Genomic DNA, 11,951 nt, shown 5'->3' with positions numbered 1-11,951 from the left:
GAGGGTCAAAATAAGCATGGTATGCTTAGGTGGACACCGTCGTATACACGCAGACGCACCTCCATTCAATAGACGATCGATCATAATCTCCAAAAGGATATTCTCCTTCAGATTTAGAATAGGTGAATAGCATAGCCTACCTAAGACTTCATCACACGTAAACGTTTTTCAACATTTGGTGTAGGCCTATTTCTGCTTAATTTCTGCTTCAATTTCTGCAACACTATGGCCTGCATCGCTTCCGCGTCATTACAAATGCACGTCTTTGTGTTTCTCGCGTGTAATAGGCTACAAGTATTTCCTGAAAACTTTGCGCAGCGATTTTGGGTTTGAATGAAGCTCTGGATGTCTACATAGTGGAGCAGTATAGGCTACAAATGAGATTTGTCACCGTACTTGGAACTATCGTCTATTTTAATCAGTATCGTTGTTTGTCGCAATTAAAAATAGTCTCAAGGGCCGGATTACATTATTATTTTGACATACGTCGCGGGCCGGGTGTTTGAGACCCCTGCTGTACACTGACCAGTATGTAGGAAATATATGGAAAATAAATTGTAACCATTCCAAAAATTATCCCCATATGTCGTCAGAGAGTAAGGAAACACTTACTTTTTAGGACAACATTACTATAACCCGTAAAAGTGAGGGCGGAATCTCCTCGACAGGTAGGCTAAACTTCATCTGCATCGCTAACTTCAGCTAAAAATGTTACGTTGGTTAGAGATATTTTTTGTTTTCACTGTTTCCGTAATGTGTAGCTGGGTCATGGTTGGAGAAACAGCTGAAGCAGCTGCAGGCCAACTAACGTTAGCCAAGTCTTCATTACAACTGGCAACCCAATAGAGCATCACGTCTAGGTAGTCTTGAGAATGTTCACCAGTGTTTTGATTTTGGCCTACAGAACGTTCGGTAACAATCTTACAAACCGCTCCTTTAAGTTACTGTATAAACTGCACTGTATTTAAACCCCTGGGGATCAATAAAGTATCTATCTATCTATCTAATCTAAATACATGCATAGATGCATGCACATATATCCAGAGGCTACTACAACTCTCAAACACAAAACACACAGAACACACACGTGCTTGAAAACATACACACCTAAGTATTTACTTACACACACTTGTTGTATTCAAGGATACAGTGAGATACTCTCACATATACATACACATACTGTATACACACACAGAAAGAAGCACTCACACACCACACACAACTCTGTGGGCAAATTATTTACTATTGCGCCCAGGTGCTCTCCATGAGTAGATCTACTAGTCTCTTGGGTACGTCTACACGAAACCGCCGGGTGAATTTTCTCTTACCGCTTTCACACCTTTAACGACACCGGTAAAGAAAAACCTCGCGTGCACACACAGAGGTGTAACCGGCTAAATGTGCTGTAGTGCATATGCCAGACCAGTCGATGGCGCCGGCTGTGCAGAGGCTTCACGTTTAATTTGCGTGAATCGCGTAACATTGTTGAAACAGTTTGTTGAGCAGTCGCATGAAATAAGGAGACTACAGACAATTCGGTTTTCAATTCAGTTGTTAAACTAATAAAGTTCATTTTCAAGGTATGTGACTGCTATGTGAAATTTAAAATGCTTAGCCTACGCATTGTATTAGGTCTGAGCACCACTGGAGAAAACCATCAAAGGCTATAGGCTACATTGTGCACATAAATCATGACAGGGGAAAGAAAAAAAACATTTTAATACGATAAACAAATGGTTTGGTTTGTTTTGACAAGCAGCGTGTCAGGTCGAGTGCAGTGGCTGTTGAGAGGTGGGGCCTTAGCAGCGTGAATCAAATCGCGCGCAAGGCAGCATGAGAACACCCAGGCTACACGCAAGGCGTAACCGATAACAAAACCTCACCGGTTTCACAAAAACCGGCATCGTATAGACATCCCCTTAGTGAACTATCTCTTGAACCATCTCTTTACCAAAAGAATGGCAACAGGCTCGCTTTCACACACACACACACACACTCACACACACAGACACACACATACAGACACACACATACATACACACACACACACACACTGACACACACACTGACACACACACACATGCATGCACGCACGCACACACACACACACACACACACACACTGACACACACACACATACACACACACACACTGACACACACACACACACACACACACACACACACACACTGACACATCTCCGACTCCGGGAGTGTCTCTTTTTTCTAATCCTCCTCTTTCCCTTCCTCTTCCTCTTCTTTTTCTCAGAGGCTCTTTTTGAGGCTCATGAATTAGTCAACATGTTTCCCTCAGAGGGGCTTTGTCCTCTGTCTGTCTCCCTCTCATTACACACGCACACACGCACACTCCACAGTTTCCAACACACCACAATCTTCATACCGAACAAGTCTATTCAGCACGCCCATTGTTCAAATATTCTAACATTTTTTACACCTCATGCATGCTCACAAAACTGCAGAGTAACAATAATCATATCACACTTTCTACTGAACAGCACAACACATACAAAGCAGAGCCACTCAAAACCGTCTACCCTTCAGACCATTTAGACTTAATGTGCCACATTTCAGCCATTGGACTATTTGGTGCAAGTGGGGTAAAGTTGAAGAGAAGATCCACAGAACATACTGTAGCACAAGAAGTCCCTGCAGTCCTGCAGCCTTTACTCAATACAATTTATTTTATTAGCATGACTGTTCTTTTACACAGTGTTGCCAACACAGTGCCAACACAGTGCTATTACTCTCTAAATGGGATCCTGCACAATGTTACAGTTTTTCTTGATCGCTTTGATGCTTGTGTCAACTCTGACATCACATTTTCAAAACAGTTAACACCCAATGATACATTTAACACCAGTTAACACCAAATGATACATTTTGCTCGCAAAATGCAGTTACTCTCTCACTCTCTCTGTTTTCAAATCACTGTGTGATTTCAATCGGTCATTACACAATGGACAACAAAATGCAAAATATAATTCTCAAAATGAGCATTTTTGCAATGTCTCTTCACTTTGTTTTCTCATTTTTCTATCAGAAAAAAACTGTTAACTATAAATTAATAAAAAATAATTGTTTTCATTCCTCAGTAAGTAAGCACATTTCATTGAACTACAACTACTCGAAATAGACCTACAGTGAACACCTTTTGTACTGTTTTCTTCACCAAATATTGCAATGCAATACTTTCTCTAAATGTGCCTTAGATCCATACTAGCAAATAGCAACACAGAACAGACATGGCATCTCTTCTGGGTCCTTGAATTTCCCCTTTGGGATCAATTAAGCAATATAGCACGAGTGAGAGTGGGGTTGGTCATGGATATTCCCACGGGTGTTGTTTGGTCGTAGCCACGAGGCCGGAGGCCCGTCTAATTGTAAAGCAATTTACAAAAGATTCACTGAACAAAAATGCTGATGTGGTACATGAAAATTTAGCTAAAAATGTGGAGAATGCAATGCAATCAAGCATTTTGGACGATATATTGTCACAAGCTGGCAGAATAGGCAACAGGCCGATGTGCGTTTTATTTGGAGACTGTTTTGCGAGACATAGACTGAGTTTGCTGCTGATATTCTGGGGATAAGCTACAACATAGCCAATGTACGACTTTAGCCTTTTAATATATACTGCATTAGATCAGTCTTTCTAGAACAGGCAAGGGCTTTCATGCCTAACGTCAGCAGCGCTGCATCACCCATATAGCCTACATTAAAACAACCAGCGGATGGTGGGCGGGTGCGGTTTTAAAAATTGGTCAAAAAACTTTGGTGCTGATGGATGGCTGTTGGATGATAAGTTTTGCTATGGAGTTATGGTTGAAATAATAGCCCATCAGCGCATCTCTAGTGTGTGTGCCTCTCTCTCGCTCAGAGGGGAGGGAGAGGCTGAGGGTCGATCCAGCATGGATTCTAAACTCTGTGGTGGATAGGATCTACAAATAGGTGTTAACAATACTACTACGCTAGGTCGAAGTACTAAGTGCTATTGCGCCACACATTGTAGTTCTCCGGTTTATTCGCTTGGAAAATCGCCACGTTTCCTGTTGCGTGGCCGTAGCATTTCTATCAACTACTCGTGCAACTGTATTTAAGTCGGGAAAACGTGGATGTTTTTGATTATTTCTACGCTTAGTCCCCGTCAAAGCCCGCTAGCATAGCAACATGCTAACACAGTCCAGCCGCGCACCAGAGCGTTTGAGTGCACGTACCGACACGGGAGAGGTATGACTCAACTCGTGAAAGTTAAGGTAAGAACATATATTACTACTGACATTGGGTGGCGTGTTCCTTTAAGGTTACCTTCCAGGGGAAAAGCCTCAACTTTGATACTCCATCCGACGCAGAGAACTTTATTCGCAACACTTTTCAGAGGACCTCCAGTCAACTCCAGGGAGTCTCACAGCTTCAGGAACCAGATGAGATGGAGGCATCATCTCCGCAATAGCCTCTAAGCTAGCCTAGTGCAGCTTGTACATCTTGGTATATTTTCCGTTCATTTTATTCATCAGTATCATTTGAGCTTTAAATAACATTCCTTAAGCTATCTAACGTTAATTTACAGACTGCTCAGTCTATAAAGAACTCACCTGCCTATTTTTCAGTCTATTTTGATTGGTTGACTTATGATCTCCCCGACTGCAATGTTATACATTTATTTGTGTCTCTATACGGGGAGTATCAGTAACGTTATTAGGGTTGTTGAGGACTGCTTTGCATTTCCGCGTAACCGGAATGGTTATGGCGTGTGTGTTGTTGCAATCCTTGGGCTCTACGAGAGTCTGGCGGTTTGCGTGTGTGTACATAGTTGTGTTGTGTAATTCAAGATTTGTTTCCGATACAGTACGACGACATGCTCTTACTACCTGCATTCCCCTTAATTTGTGTTTATGTCTTTTTATTTGTGTTTCCCCCCCCCCTACTGCTCTGTATTTCAAGTGTTATGTTAATTAGATGGCCAACTTGAATATTATCAGCTGGAATGTTAGAGGTTTAAACTCGCCCATTAAGCGCACTCGCTGTCTAGAATTTCTTAAGCGTAAGCAAGTCTCTATCGCATTGATTCAGGAAACGCACCTGAGAGAAGATAAGGTACAGCGTTTCCAAAACAAACACTACAAAGTTATAGCTTACTCGTGCGCCTCTTCCAAGTCAAGAGGTGTGTTCATTCTTGCAGAAAGAAAATTACAATATACAGTGGTGGACAATGGCAAAGACAATAATAGTAGATTTGTGTATGTTCTACTTGCTATTAATTATGCAAAGATTTTGTTAGCCAACATATATGCGCCAAACACATTTGATGTTAATTTTTTACCCTCCATCAGTGATTCTTTGTTGAGTTACCGTGACTGTCATAGTATTATAACAGGTGATTTTAATGCAACAGTATGTCCAGAATTAGATAAGTCCAGTAGTACGCCCTCTGCCACACTGCCTCCCTCATCACTCTCTCTCAGATCATTCCTGGCAGACTTAAACATAGTGGATCCCTGGCGTCTCCGCCATGACAAAGTTAAGGCATACTCCTTCTACTCTGGCCACCATGGCTCCTCCTCAAGAATTGATTATATTTTTATCAGCCCGTCCATCTTAAATAACATTAGTCATATTAATATGCTGCCCATCTTGCTTTCTGACCACGCCCCAGTTATGTGTACATTGACACCAGTTGTTAATCACCCTAAAGTGCGCAGGTGGAGGTTCAATGATTCTCTCCTTAGTAATAAGGCCTTTTTGGCACATATGAAAGAACAGCTTACTGAATTTATTGATCACAACAAAGAAAGCTGCACCAATGCTCAAACAATGTGGGAGTCAGCTAAATGTTTCATAAGGGGTATATGTATTGGCTTTTCTTCTAAATTGCATTCTGAACGTAACAAAAGGCTTAATGACATTGAGAGACAAATTACAAGGATAGAGCAAGAGCAATTAGCGCCCTCAGTAACCAACGTAAACCTACTCACTGCACTTAGAGGGGAATACCGAAGTATATCCCTTGAAAAAGCAGAGTTTATATTGCATAGAACAAAGCAAAGATAATCCTATGATGGTGACCGTCCAAGCAGGCTACTAGCCCTCAGACTTAAACAATGTGAATCTAAAGCACTACTCAATGCAATCCGGACAACAGAGGGCCAAGTTGTAACACAACCTGATAGTATTAATGACGTGTTTAAAGTTTTTTACTGTAACCTCTATGCATCAGAAGGCCAACTAGATGCTGAAAGGTGTGCCACATTTCTTCACAGTCTAGCATTACCTACTTTAGATAGTGATGACATGGCAGACCTGGAAAATCCTATATCATTGAAAGAACCTGAATCAGCAGTAAAATCCTTAAATAGAGGCAAATCACCTGGTCTGGACGGCCTACCCCCTGAATTTTATGTAGCGTTCTGGGACCAGGTAGGACCATTAATATTAGACTCTATAAACTATGCAATTAAACAGGGATCATTTCATAGAGATCAAAGGAATGCATTAATTACTATCCTCCTTAAAAAAGGCAAGGACCCACTGGAATGCTCCAGTTACCGGCCTATCTCACTGATTTGTGGAGATATGAAAATTTATTCTAAGGTGCTGGTCACTCGTATGGAAACCGTAGTGGGCAAACTCATACACTTTGATCAAACAGGATTCCTCAAGGGTAATATCAGAAGGCTCTTTCACATTATTGATGTGGCTGACTCTCTTAAAGAGGACTGTGCTGTTTTTTCGCTTGATGCAGAAAAGGCATTCGACCGCCTCGAGTGGGGGTATTTATGGATGGTTCTGGAGAGGTTTGGTTTAGGGCCAAAGTATATCTCTATGTTAAAAACTCTATACAGTGGAGTCACAGCCTCTGTCCTCACTGGTTCCTTTCAATCCACACCCTTTAACACAGAGGAACAAGGCAAGCCTGTCCATGCTCACCTTTACTGTTTGCCCTGTCTTTAGAACCTCTGGCGCAGGCCATTAGAGACAGCAAGGTAATATCCCCTATAACTGTAGACCACTCTAGACATTTTCTCTCACTGTATGCCGATGACTGCCTTCTTTTCCCCTCTAATATTCAGGAATCCTTACCACATGTTATGACTCTTTTCAGATATTTTCATAATATATCAGGGTATAAAATAAACTGGTCTAAATCTGCCATTTTCCCTTTGAATTCAGCGGCTAAGAATGCTCAGCTACCAGCCAACATCCCTGTCTGCTTCTCCTTCACCTACCTTGGCATAGAGATTTATCCTAGTCTTCATAAAATTGTTAATGAAAACTTTTATGGAATGAAAAAGAAAGTAGAGCAGGATCTAAAGAGATGGGGCTCTCTTCAAGTATCAATGCAAGGCAGAATTTCAACTATCAAAATGAATATCTTACCCCGTGTAAATTTTCTGTTCTTCATGATTCCAGTTGCTCCTCCACCTACATTTATTTCTGAAATGCACTCTCTCATGTCACAGTTTATTTGGGGTGGAAAACGTGCCAGAATTAAATTAACAACTTTACAAAGAAGCAAGCTTACAGGAGGCTTGGCGGTCCCTAATCTACATTTCTATTACTATGCCTTCCAAATTAGGTCATTACAGGTGTGGAGACACCAGGATTCACAAGTCCCATGGCGGGCAATAGAGGCAGCACGTGTTCAACCACACCGCTTAGAGGATTTACTTTATACAGTAAATTTTACAAAACTTCTCCATTATGGAACAATTATAACTTTCAGTCAGGTGGGAAGCCATTTGTATTTCCATGTTGGGCTCGTAAAGGAGTCACTGTTTTCAGTGATTTATTTGACAATACTGCACTGCGCCAATTTTTAGACATAAAAAACGACTTTGATCTGCCAGGTACGTCATACTTCCTTTACCTTAGGCTAAGATCTGCTATGAAGGTATTCAGCAGATTCCAGAGCACCCAATGGAAAAGTGGGTCAGACCCATGCAAAACTCCAGAGGGACTGTAACAGTCATTTACAATGCTATAATCCTTCACCAATCAGGACACCTAGCTGTAGAAAGGGTATGGGAAATGGAATTGAAAACACTTGGCCCAGCTCCTTTATGGGAAAATATATGGGAAAACTTGAGTAACGCCTCAAAAAATCTTGCGCATCAACTCATACACTTCAAGCTGATACATCGGGCATATGCTACTCCATTGAAATGCTTCCAAATTAAATTAGTCCCAAACCCTATTTGCACTCACTGTCCAGATCAGGCACTTGGCACAACAATGCACATGTTTTGGGAGTGCACCCCAATCAGACGCTTCTGGACTGATGTATTTTCTATAATGTCATTGTTACTGAATGTTGATATACAACCTAGCCCCTCCCTCTGCCTTCTTAATGATGATTCCCAGCTATCCATCACTTTCAACCAACGTAGACTACTCTTGGCAGGGCTTACGGCTGCAAAAAAGACCATCTTAAGGCTTTGGTTCCACCCTAATCTACCCTTAACACAATATTGGCTAACTGCCTACCAGTATATTACCTCTCTTGAGTGTACTACTGCACGCCTCAACAAGGTCAAACTAACAACTATCCAGGCATGGTCGTGGATTACACGGTCCATACAAGATCTCCTTGTGAAACAGAATATTCTGACCTGAGTGTAGGATCTATTATCATTACTATTATTACTATTGTTATTATTATTATTGTTATTCTTATTATTATTATTATTATTTATTTATTTATTATTTATTTATTGCCTTTTTAATTGATTTATTTTTTATGGGGAATGCTTTATACTTCTTAGCTAATGTTGACAATGTGACTGCTATCTTTAATCTCCTTCACTATATCACTTTTGTCTCTCAGAGCTATGTATTGAGTGTCGTACTGTAGTTTGTGGTGTGTATGTTCAAGTTAAATGTGACTGTAAATGTAAAGTCTCATTCTTTTCTAATAAAAAATGTTAATCACAAAAAAAAATCATCATCATCAAATAATTGTCCGCTGCAGCTGCTATATGCCAGCTGACAATATGAACTAAGAGGTTGTTGCTGCTTAAGAGATCCTTCTGAGTGGAAAGAGGGAGGCCGTGAAGGTGCCATGCGCACCTTTAGTGCTAAGGGTCTTGAGGTACTAAAAAACTGCACAGTTGAAGGTCTTGGTCTAACAAGGTGGGATGTTGATGGGTATACCGTTGAAGGTCTTGGTTTACCAACAAGGTGGGATGTTGATGGGTATACAGTTGAAGGTCTTGGTCTACCAACAAGGTGGGATGTTGATGGGTATACAGTTGAAGGTCTTGGGCTACTAACAAGTTGCAGGGCTACTGGCAGCAGTCCTTCCATTCTTGCAGGGAAAATCATGTGCTGGGGTGGGGATGGTGATGGGTATACAGGGGAACCTGGGGAGTTTGAGCGGGTGGGGGAGTGTTGGGATGAGGATTAGGGTGCATCATTTGCCCCACTTTTTTCAATTTTTTTGAAAATCAATCTGTACCTAGAATAGATTTTTTACACTAACTAAATTAAACTTCCATGATAAATTTTATAAAATTCTATTGATATCTAAGGGGTCCACCGAGCCTCTGAAGTTTCCAACTAACAACGGATATACAAATATCATTTTTTTCTTAAATAAGGGCAAAAATAATAAATCTAGCCCTATAATGTCAAAGAAAGTTGAATATAAATATGTACATTGCGCATCATTTGGTGCCAGCTGTGTGTCTATCTTTATTACTTCCTGAGATATGGCAGTTGTCATTTCACATGGATTTTCATCATTTCACATGGATTTTCCATAATAACAGCATGAAAGTAAGCTATCAATAAAATCTTAAATTATATTCCATTAACTAACATTACCCTATTCTAGAACTATGAACACCTTACATTTCAAAGTGTAAGACAAACTGTAAACCTCCTACAAACATATTATATGACTGAGCAAATGGGTAATCCATGAATAGATAGAACATACATAATTCTTAATAACTAACCACCATATGATGTTGATGTTTTAACATCAAAGAACACACACTCTTTACATGTTTCCCTTCCTCTTCCTCAGGTTTGGTGTTTTCTCTCTGTGCAGAACATTCTGGTAATGTTCTTCTCCTCTTGCAGAGCCTAGTCTGTGCTGAGCTTCACATTACGCTGTCATTGACCACATTCATGGACTCCAAGTGAATCAAGGCCTCCTTGTAGGCTGGGTGAGCAGGCCAGGTTGATATGTCAGTGGTGAGGAAAGCAGGGTCCAGCTGCAGAAGATGAAAGATATACCACAAATCAGGTCCCAGGTTTGCTAGTGTCGTCTTTTGGGTTATCTTTCCTGGAAATTTGGGCTTGCCGAAACCTGAGCCATATCTGTCATTTGGACATGTGCAGGAGGTAGATGGTTTGACAGCAAGCAAGCTGGTGCCAGGGATTTCTTGTGCTGAAGTACCACTGGTGTCTCTCAAAGGCCTTCATTGCACTCTTGGAGATCACTGCTGAAACATGTGAATACCGAAGCAAATTCTTGAAGAACTTCAGGTCGTTCCATGATGCGTCAACAGCCACTGAACACTGCAACCACCAAGAGGAGGCCTTGATTCACTAAGAGTCCATGCATGTGGTCAATGACAGTGCAGAGCATAATGTGAAGCTCAGCACAGACTACATAGGCTCTGCAAGAGGAGAAGAACTACCAGAATGTTCTGCAGGTGGTGGAAGCAGACAGAAAGAAAACACCAAACCTGAGGAAGAGGAAGGGAAACATGTAAAGAGTGTGTGCTCTTTGTAGCGGTTCGGACTTGTAACCGGAGGGTTGCCGGTTCAAACCCCGACCAGTAGGCATGGCTGAAGTCACCTACTGTAACCCCCTACTGGCACCTACTGTAACCCCTCACTGCTCCCCGAGCGCCGCTGTTGTAGCAGGCAGCTCACTGCGCCGGGATTAGTGTGTGCTTCACCTCACTGTGTGTGTTTCACTAATTCACGGTTGGGATAAATGCAGAGACCAAATTTCCCTCACGAGATCAAAAGAGTATATATACGAGATCAAAAGAGTATATATACTTATATTTATACTTATATTAATATGAAAAAAAGGATTTGCATATAAGACCATGACTGGACTACCTTCACATCTGCTTTTTATAGATATTGGGACATATCGCTACGCTAAAAATAGGGGGAAAATGCAATATTTTAGAAACCAATGAAGCTAGAGATATCAGACTGGTACCAAAAGATGTGCAATACCCACATTTATATTTAACTCTCATTGACACTGTAGGCCTAAATGCATTATTTTGGAAGTTATTTACGAATACAGGCTCTGCTAAGAAGCAACTTTAGAGGCTTGGTGGACCCCTTAGATACTATTCAATCCAGCTAATATTCTACATATTTTCTTTTCATTAGTATTGTCACATTTTAAAATTAGGTACAAGTTGAATTTCCAAAATTGGGGCAAATGATGCACCCTAATGAGGATGGATATACAGGGGGGTTTGGGTGGCCTGGGGAGTTTGATTGGGTGGGGACGTGATTGGGTGTAAGTGGTGATGGGAAATCAAGGAAGATGGGGTTGAATAATTAGCTTAATTTACCTTCATTTAAAGGCACACTATGCAGGTTTTTTAGCTTAATATGCAAGTTTTTTAGCTTAATGTATCTTCATTTAACAGCTTCAGAGTCATTGGAATGGTTATATGACTTTGAATGGTGGCCGTGTCAGTGCCTGTGAGCGGAAAAAACACCCTTTCAGTCCGACGGCCTCAGTGTCAGGAAGTATACCTAGTGTAACGAATTGCTTTACTGCATTCAAATACACATACACGCCAGGCACCGGCTAGAAAAAGATAGCGATGGAGTTTCTCAGACATTCGTCAAGAGCCAGCGAAAAAGAAGCAAAAACCAAGAAAACAGTAAGGAAATTGCCAATAGCCTACTGCATAGTTTACCTTTAACAGCTTCAGGGTCATTGGAATG

Source organism: Alosa pseudoharengus, unplaced genomic scaffold (assembly GCF_046254945.1).
Source record: "Alosa pseudoharengus isolate Yale_2024_CS ecotype anadromous, Long Island Sound unplaced genomic scaffold, YU_APseudo_1.1 YU_APseudo_1.1_scf_1, whole genome shotgun sequence".
Taxonomy (NCBI): Eukaryota; Metazoa; Chordata; class Actinopteri; order Clupeiformes; family Clupeidae; genus Alosa; species Alosa pseudoharengus.
The sequence above is the reverse complement of the archived record's forward strand: the minus strand, read 5'-3'. Positions refer to the sequence as shown.